This window comes from Eleutherodactylus coqui, chromosome 11 (assembly GCF_035609145.1).
Source record: "Eleutherodactylus coqui strain aEleCoq1 chromosome 11, aEleCoq1.hap1, whole genome shotgun sequence".
NCBI classification, from domain to species: Eukaryota; Metazoa; Chordata; class Amphibia; order Anura; family Eleutherodactylidae; genus Eleutherodactylus; species Eleutherodactylus coqui.
This window is the reverse complement of record NC_089847.1, coordinates 92,137,619-92,163,478: the sequence shown is the minus strand read 5'-3', so window position 1 is coordinate 92,163,478 and position 25,860 is coordinate 92,137,619. Positions and strand designations below refer to the sequence as shown.

Here is a 25,860-nt window from a genome sequence, read left to right as displayed (position 1 = left end):
GACGTACAGAAAGCTTACCGGAGCGCTTACCTTAATCCCCGCGCTCCGGTGACTTCTATACTTACCTGTGAAGATGGCCGCCGGAATCCTCTTCTTCCGTGGACCGCAGCTCTTCTGTGCGGTCCATTGCCGATTCCAGCCTCCTGATTGGCTGGAATCGGCACGTGACGGGGCGGAGCTACACGGAGACGGCATCCTGCACGAAAGGCTCCATAGAAGAAAGCAGAAGACCCGGACTGCGCAAGCGCGGCTAATTTGGCCATCGGAGGGCGAAAATTAGTCGGCACCATGGAGACGAGGACGCCAGCAACGGAGCAGGTAAGTATAAAACTTTTTATAACTTCTGTATGGCTCATAATTAATGCACAATGTATATTACAAAGTGCATTAATATGGCCATACAGAAGTGTATAGACCCACTTGCTGCCGCGGGACAACCCCTTTAAGTTGTTCAAGCCAAACGCTACAATAATGTTTACTTCTTTTGTATCAACTTTCACTTTGCATGTGATTAAAAGTCTTTTACAATGCCAAAACACAGAATATCACATACTGTATATTACGGATTTGAGCAAGACCAATAATTTGTTTGTAAATATATAAAAGGCTTCCAGTATCTGTGGTTGCTTTAACTATTGTAAAACGTTGACTGGAGGTGGGATGATTGTCAACAAGGCCAGTAGCACATGGTAGAGGATGTTACCCTCATTAGAGGCCACTAGTCCATGGTAGAAGATGGTGGCCCACATTAGAGGGCAGTGGCTTTTAGCAGATGGTTGGGACTAGAGATGAGCGAGCACCAAAATGCTCAGGTGCTCGTTACTCGAGTCGAACTTTTCGTAATGCTCGAGAGCTCGTTTCGAATAACGAACCCCATTGAAGTCAATGGGGGACTGGAGCATTTTTCAAGCTGACCGATGCTCCGCATGGGGGAGGTTGTGTGAAACATCTGAAAAAAAATCAGAAAGTCATTGAAACACCACAGAAATGGATAGGGAATGGCAGGGGCAGCATGCATGGGTGCATCTGAGGCTCTCAGGTCCCACTATTAAGCCAAATTGGGGGCAAGAGCCTGGCAGTCACCCCTCTAACAATTTACTTGGGACAGACCAAAGGTAGCAAGGCACATGCGCTGGCACATCTTAGCTAAGCACCACACTAGCTGCAACCAAGGACAATAACTGCCTGCAGGTGACACCGCTGCCTCTTCTCCTGGGTTACATGCTGCCCAACCCCCCCGCACGACCCTGCGTCCACAGCGCACACCAAACTGTCCATGCACAGCGTTCAGCTGCCCTCATGCCACACGCTGTCTTGATAGCCACACCAGCCTCATGTCTATTTATAAGTGCGTCTTGGGTGAGGAGGAACCGGAGGCACACACTGCAGAGGGTTGGCAGCGCCAGGCAGCGACCCTCTTTGAAAGTGGTGGGCGATAGCCCACAATGCTGATGAGAATTGATGATAAATTGACGTATGATTATAATTCCAATCCCATGCCACCTCCGTGGCAAAATTGTCAGGAGCCGCAAACATGGGCATAAATGGGGACTTTAAAAAAAAAAAAAAAAAAAAAGGCGTTCAACTACAAAACTTTATTAAACATAAAAAAAAATTTGCAAAAATAAATCAAATTTATCAAAAAGGTATACAGTGCATACAATATTAGGGCTTATTCAGACGACCGTATATTGGTCGGGCATTCACGCCTGGCCGATATACGGCGTCCCTCTCTGCAGGAGGAGAAGGCTGGAAGAGCCGGGAGCAGTGCTCTGAGCTCACCCCAGAGAGGGACGCCGTATATTGGCCGGGCGTGAATACCCGGCCGATATACGGTCATCTGAATAAGCCCTTAAAAACAAAAATGGTATGCTTTACATGCATGTGTTTTTACACAACACTGCAGCAAGGTCTGAAAGGCCCAGGGCAGCTACAGGAGGCCTGAAGCTATTAACCCTAGGAGTGCTGGAAGACACCAAACACAAGCTCAGGGAACAGACAGAATGGGACGACACCCATGTTTGCCAGACACAGAAGACCGTGTCTGAACAGTGCACCTAACAAGTACAAAGTTATAGATTCAGGCATCAAGATGTCAACCCACAGTGTAAGAGTATCTATGTAAATCTCATTCATCTCCGAGATGCTCACCCCTGTCGGTGGCCACGGGGCTCCCACTTGTCAGCACAAATGCATAATTGCTGAGCGGCTTGTCATCTACAAACAAGACTGGGTAAAGGTTGGATCCTGGAGCCGTGCGGACATCAATCATGACTGCAAATTCTGTCAAGGCAAAAGAAGGCATTACTGGTACCATGTACAACACATACTGAGGGGGTAATGCCAACCTGGCACCAGTGCAGGGCAGTCACCATTTTCTGAACTGAACAATTACTTATGAGAATGCAGTCAGATTTTCTTTTGATGATCACAAGATTCATTGGGAGTTGCCGTAATCTTACCATGACTGGAGAAAACACAGCTACACCATACTGGCTCTGCTACATCCTTAGGTCTCTAGGTGTTTATAAACTTTTGGGCATAACACTCACCAAAGGATTGCACATGTGAAGGGATCTCTGCCTAAGGGCTTATTTAGACAACCGTATATATAATGTGCAACAGATGAAAAACACATCAGAGCACATTTACAAAAGAGCACATTTCCCACAGTGAAAAAGTACGTAGATGCCTGTAATTTCCTGGGACTGAGTCCCTTAGGGCTATTTCAGACGACCGTATATCGGCTCGGTTTTCACGCCGAGCCGATATACGGTGTCCTTGTCTGCAGGGGGGCGAGGATGGAAGAGCCAGGAGCAGGAACTGAGCTCCCGCCCCCTCTCCGCCCCTTGCCACTATTTGCAATAGGAGGGGGCGAGACAGGGGCGCAGCTAAGTTCCGGTGCTTAGCTCTGCCCCCACCCCTCCCATTGCAAATAGTGGTGAGGGGCAGGGAAGCGGCGGGAGCTCAATTCCTGCTCCTGGCTCTTCCATCCTCCCCACCCTGCAGACAAGGACACCGTATATCGGCTCGGCATGAAAACCGAGCCGCTATACGGTCGTCTGAAATAGTCCTAAGGGACTCGGTCCCAGGAAATTACAGGCACCTGCGTACTTTTTTACTGTGGGAAATGTGCTCTTTTGTAAATGTGCTCTGATGTGTCTTTCATCTGCTGCACTATGTTTTTTGTATAGTTGAGTCACTCGGTCTTGTTTCTACTTGGGAGGTTTGACTTTTTGGCCACAAATCATCCATGAAGATCACTTCTGACCAGACTTCTCTGAACAGTAGATGGGTGTGCCTGGGTCCCACTGGTCTCTACTAGTTCTGAGCCGATGGCACTATTGGACATTTTCTGATTTGGAAGGGAAGTAAGCATGATGTGTCTTTCAGCTACTGCACCAACCTCCCTTAGCCGACCACTGCATCTACGGTCCTCAATGTTGGCCCTTTTTTTTTTTGCCTTTTCAAAAAAAAAACCTGAACAGCACTTGTTAAAACTTCATTTTATTTTGAAATCTTTATTTTGAAAACTGGGAAAATAAGGATTCCGAATCTGGCACCCAATGTCCTCCGCATGTTCCAGCTGCAATCTGACAGGGAAGATGAATTTGTATGGCATCTGGACAGCTCTCTTCCCTCCAGAACTTCAGGCTGGGGTTGGGGTTCTTCCTCTTCCTCATGACTCTTCCAGACTGCACACTCTTCTTCCAAGTCTGCAAGAAAATGAAACCCAAATGATTTGAATGACCTCATTAAGATTCTCAAGTGCATAACTGCCGCAATATCCAGAGGCCCTGGCGACCCGGTGACATTTAAAGGCCCTGGTGATATAGTTCCCATTCCTTTGTGGTATATTGATAGCTAGAGCTCCCAGTCTTCTGTAGCACATCGGTAACTGCAGCTCCCTGGTTGTTCAGCGATGCGCACCGCACCAGCTCCTACCATAGTTTATTACATACCAATAAGTGGATAATTTCACATACCTGCTTGTTTCTCCATCTGCACCAAAGTATCTTCTGTGGGGGCTCGTCCAGTAGCTTCTCTGCCAGATGACAACCACGAGCCTTCAGTAACCTGCCAAAAACTTAGTCAGGTTATATCACAATACCAAGTAAGACGATGCAACCAGAAAATCAGCATTAACATCCTACGTTCTCGATCCATCAGCCCCATACCTTACATGTGGTTTGGAGATGAATTCATTTCCACAATTATTAGTCCACCATAGTAGATACAATACATAGGCGGATACAGCAGTTCCTTTCCTATTCCTATGTACCGTATATACCGGCGTATAAGACGACTTTTGAACCCCGAAAAATCTGCTCTGCAGTCGGGGGTCGTCTTATGCGCCGGTAATACAAAAAAAAAAAAAGTGTAAAAAAAAAAAATTTTATTACTCACCTCCCACGGCGTTCTGTCGCGCTCCGGCAGGATGTCGCTCGCTCCGGCAGGCTGTCGCTCGCTCCTCGTCCCCGCTGCAGCATAGCTTTCTGAATGCGGGGCTTGAAATCCCCGCTTCCAGAAAGCTAATACACACGCCGGCAGCCATGACAGCATTGAATGGCTGTGATTGGCTAAAGCACACGTGGCTTCAGCCAATCACACTATTCAATGACATCATTGAATGGCTGTGATTGGCTGAAGGCGCACGTGTTAGCAATCACACCCATTCAATGATGTCATTGAATAGTGTGATTGGCTGAAGCCACGTGTGCTTTAGCCAATCACAGCCATTCAATGATGTCATGGCTGCCGGCGTGTGTATTAGCTTTCTGGAAGCGGGGATTTCAAGCCCCACATTCAGAAAGCTATGCTGCGGCGGGGACAAGGAGCGAGCGACAGCCTGCCGGAGCGAGCGACATCCTGCCGGAGCGCGACAGGACGCCGGGGGAGGTGAGTAATAAAATTTTTTTTTTTTCTCCACTGAATACCGGCGTATAAGGTGACAGTTGGGGGGTCGTCTTATACGCCCCGTCGCCTTATACGCCGGTATATACGGTATTGTGGACTTGACAGCTGATGACCCCGGTGAAGAGAGCTAAAAGGTGGATCCTAGATTTGTCAATGAAATGATTAGCCATGCATTGGCTGTTGGTTGTCCCTCTGTGTCTCAGGGGATATATGAACCAGGTGACCACTACAAATCTGCTGGGGGAAAAAAGGTGTCTACCTGAAAAGGAAATCCCCCTTAAAATTTGAAAAAAATTGCACCCCCTAGTCAGAATTAGCCGGCTCCCGGCTTGTCCCAGTTTTTCCTGGCAAGAGACCATCTCTTAGGTATTCCAATCCCCTTGCTGACATGATTCATTAGTGACCCGGTTATACATTTCATTTAAAGGCTTTTTCTGGGTCAGGCAAGTGTTTATTTTTTGCGCGGGCAAAAATAGCGCTTCCAAAATAACCAATGGGTTCCTATGGAAGCGCTCACATGAAAGAATGTAGTTGCGTAAAACGGTTCGCACACCTAACAAAGATAGGACATGCCGCAGGTCACATGCAGCTCTGCGGTGCGCACCAAAGATAGGACCTGTCCTATTTTTGGTGTGCTCTGTGCAGGAGTTTCCATTGACCCCTATGGGAGCAGGAGCTTATGCAGGACATTTAAAACCCGCTGTCCAGAAGCACATTTTAAATGACTGCTGTAAACTCCTATTAGTCCTCGCGGGGATGAGGGGACTCCCTGAGGGTTCCCCTAATCCCTGCGGGGACTAACAGGAATTTACAACAGGACATTTACAATGTGCTTCTCGGCAGCATGTTTTAAAATGTCCTGCTGTAACCAGCGGGGTATTCCTCCAGCTCTGCTGGTGGGCAATTCTCCAGCAGTTCAGAGCAGTAGGGGATGCTCTCCCCCAGGGATTTCCATATAGCAGAAATAGAGAGGGGGTGGAGTTACGGGGCTTTCCCGAGGGCTTTCCAGAAAGCGTGGGTGGAGGGGGTGGGGCTAGAGGATCCAAGCTCTAGCCCCACCCTCTATATATTTGCTATGGGAAATCTGAGAGAAGCCCTATAGCTCCGCCCCCACCCTAGCCCGCACTGCGGGCATGTTTTTTTTCCTTTTTGCCACACACAGCCAATCCCACTGCGGGCATCTTTTTTTTTTTGCTTTTTGCCACACACAGCCAATCGCATCACAGACACCCTTTCTTCTCCACACACTGTCAATCGCACTGCGGGCATCTTTTTTTTTTCTTTTTGCCACACACAGCCAATCGCACTGCGGGCATGTTTTTTTTCTTTTTGCCACACACAGCCAATTGCACCACAGACATCCTTTTTTTCCCACACACAGCCAATCGCATTGCGGGCATCTTTTTTTTTTCCTTTTTGCCACACACAGCCAATCGCACTGCGGGCATCTTTTTTTTTTCTTTTTGCCACACACAGCCAATCACGCTGCGGGCATGTTTCTTTTATTTTTGCCACACACAGCCAATCGCACCACAGACATCTTTTTTTTCCCACACACAGCCAATCGCATTGCGGGCATCTTTTTTTTTTTCCTTTTTGCCACACGCAGCCAATCGCACTGCGGGCATCTTTTTTTTTTCTTTTTGCCACACACAGCCAATCGTGCTGCGGGCATGTTTCTTTTATTTTTGCCACACACAGCCAATCGCACCACAGACATCCGTTTTTTCCCACATACAGCCAATCGCACTGCGGGCATCTTTTTTTTTTCCTTTTTGCCACACACAGCCAATCACACTGCGGGCATGTTTTTTTTTGCTTTTTGCCACACACAGCCAATCGCACTGCGGGCATGATTTTTCTTTTCTTTTTGCCACACACAGCCAATCGCACTGCGGGCATCATTTTTTTGCTTTTTGCCACACACAGCCAATCGCATCACAGACACCGTTTCTTTTCCACACACTGCCAATCGCACTGCGGGCATCTTTTTTTTTTCCTTTTCGCCACACACAACCAATCGCACTGCGGGCATATTTGTTTTTTCTTTTTGCCACACACAGCCAATCGCATTGCGGGCATATTTTTTTTTTCTTTTTGCCACACACAGCCAATCGCACTGCAGGCATCTTTGTTTTCTTTTTGCCACACAGCCGATCGCACCACAGACATCCTTCTTTATCAACACACAGCCAATCGCACTGCGGGCATGTTTTTTTTTCTTTTTGCCACACACAGCCAATCGCACTGCGGGCATCTTTTTTTTTTTCCTTTTTGCCACACACAGCCAATCGCACTGTGGGCATCTTTTTTTTTTCCTTTTCGCCACACACAACCAATCGCACTGCGGGCATATTTGTTTTTTCTTTTTGCCACACACAGCCAATCGCATTGCGGGCATATTTTTTTTTTCTTTTTGCCACACACAGCCAATCGCACTGCGGGCATCTTTGTTTTCTTTTTGCCACACAGCCAATCGCACCACAGACATCCTTCTTTATCAACACACAGCCAATCGCACTGCGGGCATGTTTTTTTTTCTTTTTGCCACACACAGCCAATCGCACTGCGGGCATCTTTTTTTTTTTCCTTTTTCCCACACACAGCCAATCGCACTGTGGGCATCTTTTTTTTCTCCTTTTTGCCACACACAGCCAATCGCACTGCGGGCATCTATGTTCCCCCTTTTTGCCACACACAGCCAATCGCACTGTGGGCATCTTTTTTTTTTCTTTTTCCCACACACAGCCAATCGCACTGCGGGCATGTTTCTTTTCTTTTTGCCACACACAGCCAATCGCACCACAGACATCCTTTTTTTCCCACACACAGCCAATCGCACTGCGGGCATCTTTTTTTTTTTCCTTTTTGCCACACACAGTCAATCGCACTGCGGGCATCTTTTTTTTTTTCTTTTTGCCACACACAGCCAATCGCACTGCGAGCATGTTTTTTTTATCCTTTTTGCCATACACAGCCAATCGCACCATAGACACCGTTTTTTGCCAGACACAGCCAATCGCACTGCAGGCATCTTTTTTTTTTGCTTTTTGCCACACACAGCCAATCGCACTGCAGGCATCTTTTTTTTTTTGCTTTTTGCCACACACAGCCAATCGCATCACAGACACCCTTTCTTTTCCACACATTGTCAATCGCACTGCAGGCATCTTTTTTTTTCCTTTTTGCCACACACAGCCAATCGCACTGCGGGCATCTTTTTTTTTTCCTGTTTGCCACACACAGCCAATCGCACTGCGGGCATCTTTTTTTTTTCCTTTTTGCCACACACAGCCAATCGCACTGCAGGCATCTTTTTTTTTTCCTTTTTGCCACACCCAGCCAATTGCATTGCGGGCATCTTTTTTTTCTTTTTGCCACACACAGCCAATCGCACTGCGGGCATGTTTCTTTTCTTTTTGCCACACACAGCCAATCGCACCACAGACATTCTTTTTTTCCCACACACAGCCAATCGCACTGCGGGCATCTTTTTTTTTTCCTTTTTGCCACACACAGCCAATCGCACCATAGACGCCGTTTTTTGCCAGACACAGCCAATCGCACTGCAGGCATCTTTTTTTTTTTCTTTTTGCCACACACAGCCAATCGCACTGCGGGCATCTTTTTTTTTTCCTTTTTGCCACACACAGCCAATCGCACTGCGGGCATCTTTTTTTTTTCCTTTTTGCCACACACAGCCAATCGCACTGCGGGCATCTTTTTTTTTTCTTTTTGCCACACACAGCCAATCGCACTGCGGGCATCTTTTTTTTTTCTTTTTGCCACACACAGCCAATCGCACCACAGACATCCTTTTTTTCCCACACACAGCCAATCGCACTGCGGGCATCTTTTTTTTTTCTTTTTGCCACACACAGCCAATCGCACTGCGGGCACCTTTTTTTTTTTTTCTTTTTGCCACACACAGCCAATCGCACCACAGACATCCTTTTTTTTCCACACACAGCCAATCGCACTGCGGGCATCTTTTTTTTTTTTTCTTTTTGCCACACACAGCCAATCGCACTGCGGGCATCTTTTTTTTTTCTTTTTGCCACACACAGCCAATCGCACTGCGGGCATCTTTTTTTTCTTTTTGCCACACACAGCTAATCACACTGCGGGCATGTTTTTTTTCTTTTTGCCACACACAGCCTATCGCATCACAGACACCCTTTCTTTTACACACTGCCAATCGCACTGCGGCATGTTTTTTTTTTATTTTGCCCCGCACAGCCAATCGCACCACAGACATCCTTTTTTTTCCACACACAGCCAATCGCACTGCGGGCATCTTTTTTTTTTCTTTTTGCCACACACAGCCAATCGCACTGCGGGCATCTTTTTTTTTTTTTTCTTTTTGCCACACACAGCCAATCGCAACACAGACATCCTTTTTTTTCCACACACAGCCAATCGCACTGCGGGCATCTTTTTTTTTTCTTTTTGCCACACACAGCCAATCGCACTGCGGGAATCTTTTTTCTTTTACTTTTTGCCACACACAGCCAATCGCACTGCGGGCATCTTTTTTTTCTTTTTGCCACACACAGCCAATCACACTGCGGGCATGTTTTTTTTCTTTTTCCTTTTTGCCACACACAGCCAATCGCACTGCGGACATCTTTTTTTTTTTTTTTCTTTTTGCCACACACAGCCAATCGCACTGCGGGCATCTTTTTTTTTTTTTTGCTTTTTGCCACACACAGCCAATCGCATCACAGACATCCTTTTTTTTCCACACACAGCCAATCGCACTGCGGGCATCTTTTTTTTCTTTTTGCCACACACAGCCAATCGCACTGCGGGCATCTTTTTTTTTTTTTCTTTTTGCCACACACAGCCAATCGCACTGTGGGCATGTTTTTTTTCTTTTTGCCACACACAGCCAATCGCACAACAGACATCCTTTTTTTTCCACACACAGCCAATTGCACTGCGGGCGTCTTTTAAGATCTATTTCATGGAAAAACGTCTTCCAAAATATATAGATTTTTAGGGCTCAGTCAGAGGAGCGGTTTTTCCCCGCATCCATAGAGCAAATGCTTTGTAATGAATGTGGTCACATATCCATTTTTTACTAGTGAACAATTCGCCCCTGCAAAAAAATAGGGCAACGTTTTTTTGATTTGCACAAAAATGCTGTTTTCGTGCAAATGGATGCAACTTTGACAATATGAAATCTTAGTCAAAGCCCTTAAATGAGCCCTAGATGCAGTAAAAAAAAATTAAAATATATATATTATAGCTGTGATTGGTCAAAGCGTTCAACCAATCAGGAAGAGCTGTGGCAGAGGAATTCTTCAGCCTATATATGTATATATTATTATTTTTTTCCTTAAAGAGAAACCATGGCTGATTTTCAGGGAAGGGCTTATATTTCAAACCCTTCTCTGAAAATCACTGCAGGGGTTGCCGGCATCCTATGTGTTCCATTGAAAGCAATGCTACACGGACCTGCATTCACGCGTGTTTGTGCACATATGTGGGTGCGTGCTTTGTGCGCACCTATGTATGGCACACGCACACACTCATCTGAATGCACCCTTAGGGCTCAGTCAGTCGGGCGATTTTTCAGCCCCGGTCACGCGATTTGCGGATGCGCATCCGTCATGCGATCCGCAAATCGCAGGAGAAAACACCCCTGTGACTAAGGCCTTATAAAGCAAAAAATACGATATATACAGTTAGTTATATCGTCTTTTAAATGTACATTTTCTTTTGCCCTATAGCTGCCATGCAGGGACTAACGTTATGCCAAGACTCATTTTATTTGATAGTCTCTATTGCCATTATCGCTACTATTGGTTTTATTCCTATGAGGGCTCTTTCACATGGCCGTTGGTGTTTTGACGTGTGCCCACCGGCGCCATAAAAACGTGTGAACGGGCACAGAAATCTAACGTTTGTGCGCCCGTTCAGACGGCCTGAGCCCAGTGCATATACGCTGAAGCCGCAATGCCGTTGGGCAGGGGAAGAAGACAGTTTAGCTCTGCTAAGCTGTTCTCCCCCTTCCCTTCCCCTCACTGACTCTCTGCAAAGGGAGGAGGCGGGACGGGGCAGGAGCTAGTGTGCCAAGCTCCCGCCCCCTCTCCGTCCCTTGTTGGCCGCCAGCAATAGGAGGGGTGGTGCTTAGCTCCGTCCCCGCCCCGCTCCCTCCCATTGCAAACAACTGGCAAGGGGCAAAGAGGAGGAGAGAAGGGGGAGAGAGTTCAGCAGTAACGCTGCTAAACTCCCTCCCATCTCCCCTCTCCGGCAGCTGTCATTGGCTCCCATAGGAGTCTATGGCAGTGGCTATATTCCGGCCGGGAAAGATAGTTCCAGGACTATCTTTCCTGCGTGGCATAAAAGCGCCTGGTATATCACACTACCAACTACTGTCCACGTCACCTTTTACTCCACTGTGACTCTACACCATATATGAATGTGTTGTATCGTGTAACCCCAGCAAGTACTGAGGAAGACGTTCCCAAACCCCCAGACGCGGATACAAGCTGGTTTTAAATGAAAAAAAACTGAGTTCTTTTTTGACAAAACACCCGAGATCAAGCAGTCCCACTTCCATTTTTATCCCATTTCCTCTTCCCCGGGGGCGCTCCATCCATTTTTCTTCCCCTCCTCCACACTATTGTCACTATAGGGGGATGTCTCCCCTTTAAGGGCTCATGTCCACGGGTATATATATATAAAACACTCCGGGTCTCCCGCAGTGTTGTACACATATATAGCCAATACACTCCTCCGGCAGAGACCTTTTATGGGCTGTGTATGGCACTGCGTATGCCTGGGAATCTGTCGTCACGCACATGCGCAGTCTGATTTTCTCTTTTTAATTCCCTGCTCTGAACAGCGCAGGGATGTGTATGGAAACGCTGCCTGTATCAATGTATTGTGTATGGACAGCGTATTGATACACAGCCCAAACAAGGGCAGTGTGATACACAGAGAATAGTGCATGCTGCAATTTATTTCCCTTGCGTATCGATAGGCAGTGCCCACACGCAGGTGTGTATGGAGCAATGGAAGCCCATATACTTTCATTGCCTCCATTCTATGCATATCACTCATGCGTGCAATGCATGCGGAATTCGTGGCGGGAAAACGCCCGTGGACATGAGCCCTAACTGGGGCTGATATGGATGCCTCAGCTATAGTGGGAAAGTGTGAAATAGAAAAGAGGCAATATAAATGACCCCCCAGGAGGTGTTTGATGTAAAAATAAATAAATACAGAATTATATATTAAATAAAACGACTCAACACCGACGCCAGCCAAAATCAGCGCTATTTGCGCCCTGTAATCTAAAACTATACAAATTATATATCTATACAGCGAAACCGAAATGAGGAACCCATTCCCTACTTTATTTTAGTGTAAATATTCTAATTTTACAAATAAACAACTATTATTTAAAAAAACAACATTTTTTAGCTTATTACTAGATATTTAAAAAAAAATAAAATAAATAAAAAATAAATAAAAAATGGCCCTATATGTCATAGAAAGAAAAATGCAGCAAAAATCATTTTGGTAGCTAAAGAAAACAAACAAAAAATAGGGGAGTAAAATCACCATACGGGTAAAATCCAGAAAAAGTGGTCCTTAAGGGGTTTTAAAAAAATGATTTTTCACAGCAGTTTAGCAGCAAAGCGCATCAAAAAGACACAAAAAAAATGCGCCTGCAGTATAAAGGAAGGACTTGTCTATTAGATGTTCTCTAGCGAGCGGCTGAGAATACAATCCCCTCATATAAAAGGGTTCCCCATGATATCTAACAATCACCGGCTCAGTATATAAACATGGAAACCCAGAGAGATGTGACACTTATCTGTGAGCGGCCAGAAGCTCCTCCGGACAGGGATGATGAAGGGTGCTAACAGCGAGCAGCAGCGGTTACATCCACGTAACGTCCACCTGCAGCGTCCAGAAGCTCCTCTCAGACAGGGATGATGTAGGCTGCTAACAGCAAGCAGCAGCGGTTATATCCACGTAACGTCCACCTAGAGCGTCGAGAAGCTCCTCTCGGACAGAGATGATGTAGGCTGCTAACAGCGAGCAGCAGCGGTTATATCCACGTGACGTCTATCTAGAGCGTCCAGAAACTCCTCTCGGACAGAGATGATGTAGGCTGATAACAGCGAACAGCAGCGGTTATATCCACATAACGTCCACCTAAAGCGTCCAGAAGCTCCTCTCAGACAGAGATGATGTAGGCTGCTAACAGCGAGCAACAGCGGTTATATCCACGTAACATCCACCTAGAGCGTCCAGAAGCTCCTCTCGGACAGAGATGATGTAGGCTGCTAACAGCGAGCAGCAGCGGTTATATCCACGTAACGTCCACCTAGAGCGCCCAGAAGCTCCTCTCGGACAGGGATGATGTACGCAGCCAACGGTTGAGGAGAAGTTATGGGGTGTAGCAGAGGCAGCAGAGCTCCGGTGACTGTTGTAGTGCCGCTGCTGCAGGAACTGCCTGTGTGGACGGGTTCTATCTGCTTCTAGAACTGCAGACCGCTGTGACCTCACAGGAATTCTATAGAAACCCCTGTGACCTCACTCGACCGCACATACACACACCCTCACAGGTGGGCAGGACCGGCCGCAGGCCTCTCTAACCTGGATCTTCTATACACGTTTTGGGCTCATTTCTCACATATTGCGTAAATCCACACTGGAATTCAGCAGAATAATCCACAACAAATTCTGAGGCTTTTGGCGCAGATTTCACTCATATTAAAATGAATAAAATCCGCCTTGAAATATCCACAACCTGCAGAGCATGCTGGGAAGGGGAAAATCCGCAGCGAGACTCCAATCCACGGCAGATTGTTTTCCGCTGTGAGTGAAATCCCCATTCACCGGTATTTGACTCTAACTGGAATTTCGGTGCTAAATCAGCAACCAAACCGGACTATGACCCTTTCACCAATATTTGGCTATATGTTCTGATGAAGCGCCCCATATTCAGCCCAGCGTTACGCAGCTTATGCCGCCATACTGCAATGTGTGAGCCACGTTTGTTGCTACTTGGGGAGGGCTCTGTAATACGATTTCTGTCAAAAACCTAAAAAATACGACAATGCGGGATTTTCACCATCACAAGATCAGATCCGCATGACACTGCAGGTACAGATTCAGTGTAATGCGTTCGTGTAGGCGAATACTACAAGGAATATCGCAGTGCAATATAGCATAAACATGTGATAATCACTCACATTAACACCCTGCAGGGACCTGAACTTAATAAAAACGGCTAGTGTACTAGAATCGCGAGGGTTAAACATCATATATCTTGTAAGATAAGAGGAGAAGCCGTCACATTACTGTTCCCCTGACCCCAGATACCGGCGCTACAAGGGTCCTCCACCGCTCTCCTGCCCCCAGATACCGGCGCTACCAGGGTCTTCCACCGCTCTCCTGACCCCAGATACTGGTGCTACCAAGGTCCTCCACCGCTCTCCTGCCCCCAGATACCGGCACTACCAGGGTCCTTCACCGCTCTCCTGACCCCAGATACTGGTGCTACCAAGGTCCTCCACTGCTCTCCTGCCCCTTGATGCCAGCACTACCAGGGTCCTCCACCGCTCTCCTGCCCCCTGATGCCAGCACTACCAGGGTCCTCCACCGCTCTCCTGCCCCCAGATACCGACACTACCAGGGTCCTCCACCGCTCTCCTTCCCCCTGATGCCGGCGCTACCAAGACCCTTCACCACTCTCCTGCCCCCTGATGATGGCGATACCACCCTTCTCTCGCCTTCATTTATCAAAGCTGTCTGAAAAAAAAATTTGGCCTTGTTGCCCATAGCAACCAATCACAGCACAGCTCTGATTTCTGAAACGGCTCTAGTTACATGACAGCTGCGCTCTGATTGGTTGCTATGGGCAACAAGGCAGGTTTGTCTTCTAGATAGATTAGATTAATGAGCCCGTCTGTTCTTCCTGTCCCAGCGCTGACATGTCCGCACCACATACGATGCGGTGACCTGCAGTAATGCCAAACCTGCAGGATGCTGCGATTACAAAAATAGCCACTGACCCAAGAAACGCACGACTAAAAGAGAAAACCCCCCACAAAGGATCCCTGTAGTGTTTATGGAGCTCCACACTTCACTGTTGATCTACTGCTAAAATCCGGCCGCAGGGTTTATGGAAAAAAATAATCCAGAAAAACGTCCCTAAAAATACGTCACTATAAATGCGCGGGAGTAAAAACGTCCGTAAAGCGTATTCACGTGTCGCAGTCAGGGTGTGGCTGAGAACCACATCAAAGACCGCGTGTACTTTTACCTGTAAAAACCATGTGACCAAAAACACATCTCACATCTGCGGCAAAACTGCCGGGGTTCTTAGATTTGGTGTGACTATACCCTTACACACCGCGCTCCGCACCGCGTGCTTTACACTGTATTTACACAGGCCAGTGCGATATAGGTGAGAGAAAATCGTATATATATATCACAGTTGTAAACCTGCGTTTTTCAGGTTTCTGCGAAACGTTCCCATGTTCAAAATGCGCTATTCGCATCACTGTAGGTGCGTTTTTAAACGTGAAAAATAATAAAAAAGAAAGAATGAGCAGTTCTTGCAGTGGAATTGCCTCAAAACAGGACATGCTGCGTTATTTTGCACTTGCACTTGTGTGCGCCGTAAGGTCACAACCGCTGCATGAGCAACGAGTAACGTGAATATTCCCACAAAGAGACAGTTCATCTGTGCATGCGCCAGCGGAAGACCTCGCGGTGCACATGTGAGACTTGGCAGCGCTACATGGATGACGCCTACTGTGTTATCCACGGCTAAGGAGTTGGGAGGGGTGGACTTTGGAGCCGAATAAGCTGCTAGTAGATGGTTCAGCCCGCCCAGCTGATCGCTCCGCCTATTTTGGCCATAAAGTCATGATGATTTTTGGGGTATTTTCATCTCTAATTTTCAAAAGACATAACTTTTTTATTTTTCCGCTGACTTGGCGTTATTTTGTAAGGCAAAATGAACAAAATGAGCATTTTGCCTCTGCATCTTTTAGGGTTTATATTTACGTTTTTTGCAAGATGAATAGTGCGTTCAATTCACTGTAGAGATCGTTACGGATACCAGAAATGTGGGTTTATATATATATATATATATATATATATATATATATATATATATGTATATGTATATATATATATATATATATATATATATATATATATATATTATTTTTTTTTTTTTATAGAAAGGGGAAAGTGCGTAAAAGAGTTTTTTTGGTAATTTAATTTTACTTCTTTTTTTTCTTTCATTTTTTATGTCACTGTGGGGGACTTGAACCGTAAAAGCTCTGTTTGCTATGACGTTGCACTGCAGTACTTTTGTAGTGCAGTGCATTATTGCTTACCATAGGCCAGTCTCTATGTACAGGTCATGTGCCGCACAGTGTAATGGGAGACACGATACTGGCCAAAGTCACAACTAAGTTGGCCTAACTTCACATAGGTATGCGTGATACGAGACCGTGAATCCCGCCACCATATCGTGCCCCCACCATGTGAATTCAATCCTCTGCCGCGGCTGTTCTCTCCCCATTGCTGTCGCTGGCCCCATTAAAAACAATGGACGCTGCAATGCAAGATCACGCAGCCAGATAGAACATGCCGCGGTTTGTTTCCCGCATCGCATCGTTCATGTGTATGACTCCATTCACAAGGTGGTGGTTCAGATTTGTGCGTCTCAAAATGCAAAAACAAGAACACTGTCGTGACAGGTTTAGGAACGGATGACAGGAAGTCTCTACAACCAACCCGCTCCCCTGTCCCTACCTACTTGTCCCCCTGGGCTAAACCCCGGGGACAGGGACAGGAGAGACCAACTAACCAGAAGACAGAATATCACAAAATCCAACTTAGAACTAAGAGGGTCAAATAATCACCAAAGAACTACCAAAGAATCCAAAGGAAGACAGATAGGTCAGAGCAAACCGCGTTAGAGGACTGGAGCGAGCAATGTGAGCGGGTGTTAGCTGGAGAACAATTAGCAACCACTGGTAGGGACTGACAGTGTCTGCAGAGCTAAATACCCAAAGCCCCACCTAGGTTGAGGCAGAACCTGGTGACGCGCCAGCCGGTAAAGCATGAAGCCCTCCTCCGGCCGCGCCCCGTAACAGGGGAACTCCGAGCCCAGCCGAGGCCCCGCCCAGCAGTGCCATGGACCCCACACCCAACACCGTACCAGACGCCAACCACCCCAGGAGACCCCGGGTGACATCACCAAGGCCACCAACGACCCTAGGCACTCCACCACACCCGTGCCGCTCATGACCGCCGACGGCCGCAAGTCCCCTCCTGACAAACACCATGCAAATTTTTGAGGTAACCGATGGTCTTGGAAACATAGTCTTCTACTAAAAGCTCTGAAGCAAAACAGAGTAGCATTGAGATTCTACCTTGTATTTAACCTTATGGCCTTTAGTTGTAATTCTCCTTTTAAACATGTGTACAGCAAATAATACTGGTGGTTTTGTTAATGATTAGAGATGAGCGAACGTGTTCTTCCGAGCTTGATATTCGTGCGAATATTAGGGTGTTCGGGATGTTCGTTATTCGTAACGAACACCATGCGGTGTTCTGGTTATTTTCACTTCCTTCCCTGAGACGTTAGCGCGCTTTTCTGGCCAATTGAAAGACAGGGAAGGCATTACAACTTCCCCCTGTGACGTTCAAGCCCTATACCACCCCCCTGCTGTGAGTGGCTGGGAAGATCAGGTGTCACCCGAACATAAAAGTCGGCCCCTCCCGCGGTTCGCCTCAGATGCCGTGTGAGTTAGATGAGGGACAGTGCTGTTTGTACCGGAGCTGCTGTAGGGAAAGAATTGGTAGTTAGTGTAGGCTTCAAGACCCCCCAAAGGTCCTTATTAGGGCCACTGATAGCTGTGTGTTGGCTGCTGTTAGCAGTGGCAATTTTTTTTTCCTCAAAATCGCCTCTGCAGACCGTTGCACCTGGCATTAGGGACAGAAGTGCTGCATAGGCAGGGAGAGTGTTAGGAGTGAGTGTAGCCTTCAAGAACCTCAACGGTCCTTTCTAGGGCCATATTTATCCATGTGCAGTACTGTCCAGGCTGCTGTTAGCTGTGCTGCATTTTTTTTTGCTTCTCAAAATCGCTTCTGCAGAGCATTGCACCCTCCATTGATACTGCAGGGAAAGAATTGTATAGGCAGGGCCACAACACAGTTATTATTCATTGAATATACGCAGTGCTGCCTTTTGCTTGTAAAACAAGTGAAAATAATTCTATTTGTCCGGCCTCTGTCCGTCCTAAGGGCGGTGGACACGTGTCGGCTGCGTGTGACACCTTTAAAAATCATACGCACCCAGCTACGTTTTACTCCTGGCTTCGCCATTTGCTTTCCTTAATTGGGAAAAAAAATACCTGCTCTGCCACAGTTAATAACTCTGCTACCCTCACGTTCTGTGACACATTAGCAGGGACACAGCACAGTTATTAAACTTCTCATGTTCATAGAATATACGCAGTGCTGCCTTTTGGTGCCAAAAAACGGAAAATAATTCTATTTGTCCGGCCTCTGTCCGTCCTAAGGGCGGTGGACACGTGTCGGCTGCGTGTGACACCTTTAAAAATCATACGCACCCAGCTACGTTTTACTCCTGGCTTCGCCATTTGCTTTCCTTAATTGGGAAAAAAAATACCTGCTCTGCCACAGTTAATAACTCTGCTACCCTCACGTTCTGTGACACATTAGCAGGGACACAGCACAGTTATTAAACTTCTCATGTTCATAGAATATACGCAGTGCTGCCTTTTGGTGCCAAAAAACGGAAAATAATTCTATTTGTCCGGCCTCTGTCCGTCCTAAGGGCGGTGGACACGTGTCGGCTGCGTGTGACACCTTTAAAAATCATACGCACCCAGCTACGTTTTACTCCTGGCTTCGCCATTTGCTTTCCTTAATTGGGAAAAAAAATACCTGCTCTGCCACAGTTAATAACTCTGCTACCCTCACGTTCTGTGACACATTAGCAGGGACACAGCACAGTTATTAAACTTCTCATGTTCATAGAATATACGCAGTGCTGCCTTTTGGTGCCAAAAAACGGAAAATAATTCTATTTGTCCGGCCTCTGTCCGTCCTAAGGGCGGTGGACACGTGTCGGCTGCGTGTGACACCTTTAAAAATCATACGCACCCAGCTACGTTTTACTCCTGGCTTCGCCATTTGCTTTCCTTAATTGGGAAAAAAAATACCTGCTCTGCCACAGTTAATAACTCTGCTACCCTCACGTTCTGTGACACATTAGCAGGGACAGAGCACAGTTATTAAACTTCTCATGTTCATAGAATATACGCAGTGCTGCCTTTTGGTGCCAAAAAACGGAAAATAATTCTATTTGTCCGGCCTCTGTCCGTCCTAAGGGCGGTGGACACGTGTCGGCTGCGTGTGACACCTTTAAAAATCATACGCACCCAGCTACGTTTTACTCCTGGCTTCGCCATTTGCTTTCCTTAATTGGGAAAAAATATACCTGCTCTGCCACAGTTAATAACTCTGCTACCCTCACGTTCTGTGACACATTAGCAGGAAAACAGCACAGTTATTAAACTTAGATTATTCATTCACTAGAGGCAGTGGGGCCTTTCGTTTTCAAAAAAGGGAAAAAATTATATTTGGCCTGCAGTCTTGCGCCAATTTATTTCCTGCCTGTGAAATCAAATCACTGGTAATACAGCATGCTGAGGGGTAGGGGTAGGCCTAGAGGACGTGGACGCGGCCGAGGACGCGGAGGGCCAAGTCAGGGTGTGGGCACAGGCCAAGCTCCTGATCCAGGTGTGTCGCAGCCGACTGCTGCGCGATTAGGAGAGAGGCACGTTTCTGGCGTCCCCACATTCATCGCCCAATTAATGGGTCCACGCGGGAGACGGTTATTAGAAAATGAGCAGTGTGAGCAGGTCCTGTCCTGGATGGCAGAAAGTGCTTCGAGCAACCTATCGTCTACCCGCAGTTCTGCGCCGTCCACTGCTGCCAATCCGAATCCTCTGTCTGCTGCTCCTCCTTCCTCCCAGCCTCCTCACTCCACTACAATAACACCTGCTCAGGAGCGGGAGCACTCCCAGGAACTGTTCTCGGGCCCCTGCTTAGATTGGGCAGCAGCGGTTCCTCTCCCACCAGAGGAGTTTATCGTCACTGATGCCCAACCATTCGAAAGTTCCCGGGGTCCGGGGGAAGAGGCTGGGGACTTCCGCCAACTGTCTCAACAACTTTCTGTGGGTGAGGAGGACGATGACGATCAGACACAGTTGTCTTGCAGTGAGGTAGTAGTAAGGGCAGTAAGTCCGAGGGAGCAGCGCACAGAGGATTCGGAGGAAGAGCAGCAGGACGATGAGGTGACTGACCCCACCTGGTGTGCAACGCTTACTCAGGAGGACAGGTCTTCAGAGGGGGAGTCAAGGGCATCAGCAGGGCAGGTTGCAAGAGGCAGTGCGGTGGCCAGGGGTAGAGGCAGGGCCAGACCGAATAATCCACCAACTGTTTCCCAAAGGGCCCCCTCGCGCCATGCCACCCTGCAGAGGCCGAGGTGCTCTAAGATCTGGCAGTTTTTCACAGAGACGCCTGACGACCGACGAACAGTGGTGTGCAACCTTTGTCGCGCAAAGCTCAGCCGGGGAGCCAACACCAACAGCCTCACCACCACCACCATGCGCAGACATATGATGGCCAAGCACCCCGCAAGGTGGGACGAAGGCCGTTCAGCGCCTCCGGTTTGCACCCCTGCCTCTCCCCCTGTGCCCCAACCTGCCATTGAGATGCAACCCCCCTCTCAGGACACAGGCACTACCGTCTCCTGGCCTGCACCCACACCCTCACCTCCGCTGTCCTCGGCCCCATCCAGCAGTGTAGTTCAGCGCACCGTCCAGCCGTCGCTTGCGCAACTGTTGGAGCGCAAGCGCAAGTACGCCGCCACGCACCCGCACGCTCAAACGTTAACCGTCCGCATAGCAAAATTCATCAGCCTTGAGATGCTGCCGTATAGGGTTGTGGAAACGGAGTCCTTCAAAAGTATCATGGAGGCGGCGGCCCCGCGCTACTCAGTTCCCAGTCGCCACTACTTTTCCCGATGTGCCGTCCCAGCCCTGTACGACCACGTCTCCCGCAACATTGTACGCGCCCTCACCAACGCGGTTACTGCCACGGTCCACTTAACTACGGACACGTGGACAAGCACAGGCGGGCAGGGCCACTACATCTCCCTGACGGCACATTGGGTGAATTTAGTGGAGGCTGGGACAGAGTCAGAGCCTGGGACCGCTCACGTCCTACCCACCCCCAGAATTGCGGGCCCCAGCTCGGTGGTGGTATCTGCGGAGGTGTATGCTTCCTCCACTAAAGCACCCTCCTCCTCCTCCTCCTCCTCCTCTGTCTCGCAATCAAGATGTGTTAGCAGCAGCATGTCGCCAGCAGTCGGTGTCGCGCGGTGTGGCAGCACAGCGGTGGGCAAGCGTCAGCAGGCCGTGCTGAAACTACTCAGCTTAGGCGATAAGAGGCACACGGCCCACGAACTGCTGCAGGGTCTGACACAGCAGACCGACCGCTGGCTTGCGCCGCTGAGCCTCCAACCGGGCATGGTCGTGTGTGACAACGGCCGTAACCTGGTGGCGGCTCTGCAGCTCGGCAGCCTCACGCACGTGCCATGCCTGGCCCACGTCTTTAATTTGGTGGTTCAGCGCTTTCTGAAAAGCTACCCACGCTTGTCAGACCTGCTCGTAAAGGCGCGCCGGCTCTGTGCACATTTTCGCAAGTCCCACACGGACGCTGCCACCCTGCGCACCCTGCAACATCACTTTAAGCTGCCAGTGCACCGACTGCTGTGCGACGTGCCCACACGGTGGAACTCTACGCTCCACATGTTGGCGAGGCTCTATGAACAACGTAGAGCTATAGTCGAATACCAACTCCAACATGGGCGGCGCAGTGGGAGTCAGCCTCCTCAATTCCTTTCAGAAGAGTGGGCCTGGTTGGCAGACATCTGCCATGTCCTTGGTAATTTTGAGGAGTCTACCCAGGTGGTGAGCGGCGATGCTACAATCATTAGCGTCACCATTCCTCTGCTATGCATCTTGAGAAATTCCCTGCAAACCATAAAGGAAGCTGCTTTGCGCTCGGAAACGGGGGCGGGGGAAGACAGTATGCCGCTGGATAGTCAGGGCACCCTCCTGTCTATTTCTCAGCGCGTACAGGAGGAGGAGGAGCATGAGGAGGATGAGGAGGAGGGGGAAGAGACAGCTTGGGCCGCTGCTGACGGTACACCGGCTGATTGCCTGTCATCCTTTCAGCGTGTATGGCCTGAGGAGGAGGAGGAGGAGGATCCTGAAAGTGATCTTCCTAGTGACGACAGCCATGTGTTGCGTACAGGTACCCTGGCACACATGGCTGACTTCATGTTAGGATGCCTTTCTCGTGACCCTCGCGTTGCACGCATTCTGGCCACGACGGATTACTGGGTGTACACACTGCTCGATCCACGGTATAAGGAGAACCTGCCCACTCTGATTCCCGAAGAGGAAAGGGGTTCGAGAGTGTTGCTATACCACAGGACCCTTGCGGACAAGCTGATGGTAAAATTCCCAGCCGACAGCGCTAGTGGCAGAAGGCGCAGTACCGAGGGCAAGGTAGCAGGGGATGTGCGTAGATCGAGCAGCATGTACATCCCAGGCAGTGCAACAGTCTTTAAGGGCCTGGCCAGCTTTATGGCTCCCCACCAAGACTGTGTCACCGCTCCCCAGTCAAGGCTGAGTCGGCGGGAGCACTGTAAAAGGATGGTGAGGGAGTACGTAGCGGATCGCACGGCCATCCTTGGTGACGCCTCTGCCCCCTACAACTACTGGGTGTCGAAGCTGGACACGTGGCCTGAACTAGCGCTGTATGCCCTGGAGGTGCTTGCTTGTCCTGCGGCTAGCGTCTTGTCGGAGAGGGTGTTTAGTGCGGCTGGGGGAATCATCACAGATAAGCGTAGCCGCTTGTCAACCGACAGTGCCGACAGGCTAACACTCATCAAGATGAACAAAGCCTGGATTTCCCCAGACTTCTGTTCTCCACCAGCGGACAGCAGCGATACGTAAGCAATACGTAGGCTGCACCCGCGGATGGAAGCTACGTTCTCTCTCACCATCCAAAACGGGGACATTTCTGCTTCATCAATCTGTGTCTAATATTCCTCCTCCTCCTCCTCCTGCTCCTCCTCCTGAAACCTCACGTAATCACGCTGAACGGGCAATTTTTCTTAGGGCCACAAGGCTCCCCCAAATAATTTTTCGGAACAATTTTTATAAGTTTCAATGCGCTTAAAAGCATTGGAACTGTAACTTGAACCAATTTTTCGTTACACTGGGCTGCCTCCAGGCCTAGTTACCACTTAAGCCACATTAACCAAAGCGATTAATGGGTTTCACCTGCCCTCTTGGCTGGCCATGGCCAATTTTTGGGATGTACATTAGTACTGTTGATACAGCAATTTTTGTGGGCCCTCGCCTACAGTGTAATCAAATTAATTTTTAGCCCACCTGCATTACAGCTGACGTTCCCTCAGCTGTGTTGGGCAATGCAATGGGATATTTTTATGTACCGCCGGTGGGTTCCAGGGAGCCACCCATGCTGTAGGTGCACACGGAGTTTTTAATACATGTGTCCACTTCTAAAGAACCCCAGTCTGACTGGGGCATGCAGTGTGGGCCGAAGCCCACCTGTATTACGCACGACATTACTACCTCAGCTGTGTTGGGCAATGCAATGGGATATTTCTATGTACCGCCGGTGGCTTCCTGGCACCCACCCAGGCAGTGGGTCCACAGGGAGTTTAACCTACATGTGTCCACTTCTAAAGAACCCCAGTCTGACTGGGGCATGCATTGTGGGCCGAAGCCCACCTGCATTAAGCACGACATTACTACCTCAGCTGTGTTGGGCAATGCAATGGGATATTTTTATGTACCGCCGGTGGGTTCCAGGGAGCCACCCATGCTGTAGGTGCACACGGAGTTTTTAATACATGTGTCCACTTCTAAAGAACCCCAGTCTGACTGGGGCATGCAGTGTGGGCCGAAGCCCACCTGTATTACGCACAACATTACTACCTCAGCTGTGTTGGGCAATGCAATGGGATATTTCTATGTGCCGCCGGTGGCTTCCTGGCACCCACCCATGCTGTGGGTCCACAGGGAATTATAAATGCATCTGTTTCCACTTATAAAGAAACCCAGTCTGACTGGGGCATGCAGTGTGGGCCGAAACCCACCTGCATTAACCCTTTCCAGTCCACTGTGTGACCTGTGAAGACATTAGGGTTTAAGGCTGTACAGCTCCGTTGTTGGTAGACGTCCGTCGGGGTTCTCTTACTGTATATTGCCAGCCTCTCTGCTGTCGGAGCCTATCCTACGTGTCAGCTCATGCAGTACTGGCTTTAGCCAGCATATAGCGCCGTTGTATAACGGCAGAAAAAGAGTAAGCCCCCTAGGAAAACCATATACAAATTGGATTGGAAAGGGTTAAGCACAACATTACTACCTCAGCTGTGTTGGGCAATGCAATGGGATATTTCTATGTACCGCCGGTGGCTTCCTGGCACCCACCCATGCTGTAGGTGCACACGGAGTTTTTACTACATCTGTACACTTATAAAGAACCCCAGTCAGACTGGGGCATGCAGTGTGGGCCGAAGCCCACCTGCATTAAGCACGACATTACTACCTCAGCTGTGTTGGGCAATGCAATGGGATATTTCTGTGTACCGCCGGTGGGTTCCAGGGAGCCACCCATGCTGTGGGTCGACAGGGACTTCACAATAGGGAGTTGTACCTGCCTGTGTCTATGAATTAAAAAGCCCGGTCTGACTGGGGCATGCAGACACCTTGACAGAATGAATAGTGTGTGGCACATAGGTTCCCCATTGCTATGCCCACGTGTGCAGCTCCTGATGGCGGTGGCACAGGATTCTATTTCTCATTGCTTCTGTACAGCATTGTGGGCTATCGCTCCGCCACTTTTAAAGAGGGTCGCTGCCTAGCCGTGCCAACCTCTGCAGTGTGTGCCTGCGGTCCCTCGTCATGGCAGACGCAATTCTAAATAGACATGAGCGTGGTGTGGCATGAGGGCAGCTGAAGGCTGCCCAGGGACACTTTGGTGTGCGCTGTGGGGGGAGGGGGGGCGGTTGGGCAGCATGTAACCCAGGAGAAGTGTCAGTGGAGTGTCATGCAGGCAGTGATTGTGCTTTGTTGGAGGTAGTGTGGTGCTTAGCAAAGATATGCCATGCTAATGAGGGCTTTTCAGAAGTAAAAGTTGTTGGGAGGGGGGGGGGGGGCCCACTCTTGCCGGTATTGTGGCTTAATAGTGGGACCTGTGAACTTGAGATGCAGCCCAACATGTAGCCCCTCGCCTGCCCTATCCGTTGCTGTGTCGTTCCCATCACTTTGCTGAATTGCCCAGATTTTCACACATGAAAACCTTAGCGAGCATCGGCGAAATACAAAAATGTTCTGGTCGCCCATTGACTTCAATGGGGTTCGTTGTTCGAAACGAACCCTCGAGCATCGCGGGAAGTTCGTTCCGAATAACGAGCACCCGAACATTTTGGTGTTCGCTCATCTCTATTAATGATCATTTAGGGTTGTACCATTAACAAGGATCAGGGTCCAAACTCTTTGCTGATGGAAGTGCAATTCCAGAGCTACAATTCCTACTATAGCTGTCAGGTTATAAATAGAGATGAGCGAACACCAAAATGTTCGGGTGTTCGTTATTCGAAACGAACTTCCCGCGATGTTCGAGGGTTCGTTTCGAATAACGAACCCCATTGAAGTCAATGGGCGACCAGAACATTTTTGTATTTCGCCGATGCTCGCTAAGGTTTTCATGTGTGAAAATCTGGGCAATTCAAGAAAGTGATGGGAACGACACAGC

The 25,860-nt window shown here is 48.7% G+C and overlaps 1 long non-coding RNA gene across 1 annotated transcript in view; it reads right to left on the bottom strand.

Moving 5' to 3' along the window:
- Nucleotides 1-3,508: 3,508 nt before the first annotated feature.
- LOC136582805 (uncharacterized) overlaps nt 3,509-25,860 on the bottom strand; it is a 107,128-nt gene continuing 84,776 nt past the window's right edge. Inside the window, exons 2-3 of the long non-coding RNA XR_010787225.1 lie at nt 3,987-4,077; nt 3,509-3,716 (exon numbers count right to left, since the gene is read on the bottom strand). This is a non-coding gene — a long non-coding RNA (uncharacterized lncRNA). The remainder of the gene's footprint in view (nt 3,717-3,986; nt 4,078-25,860) is intronic.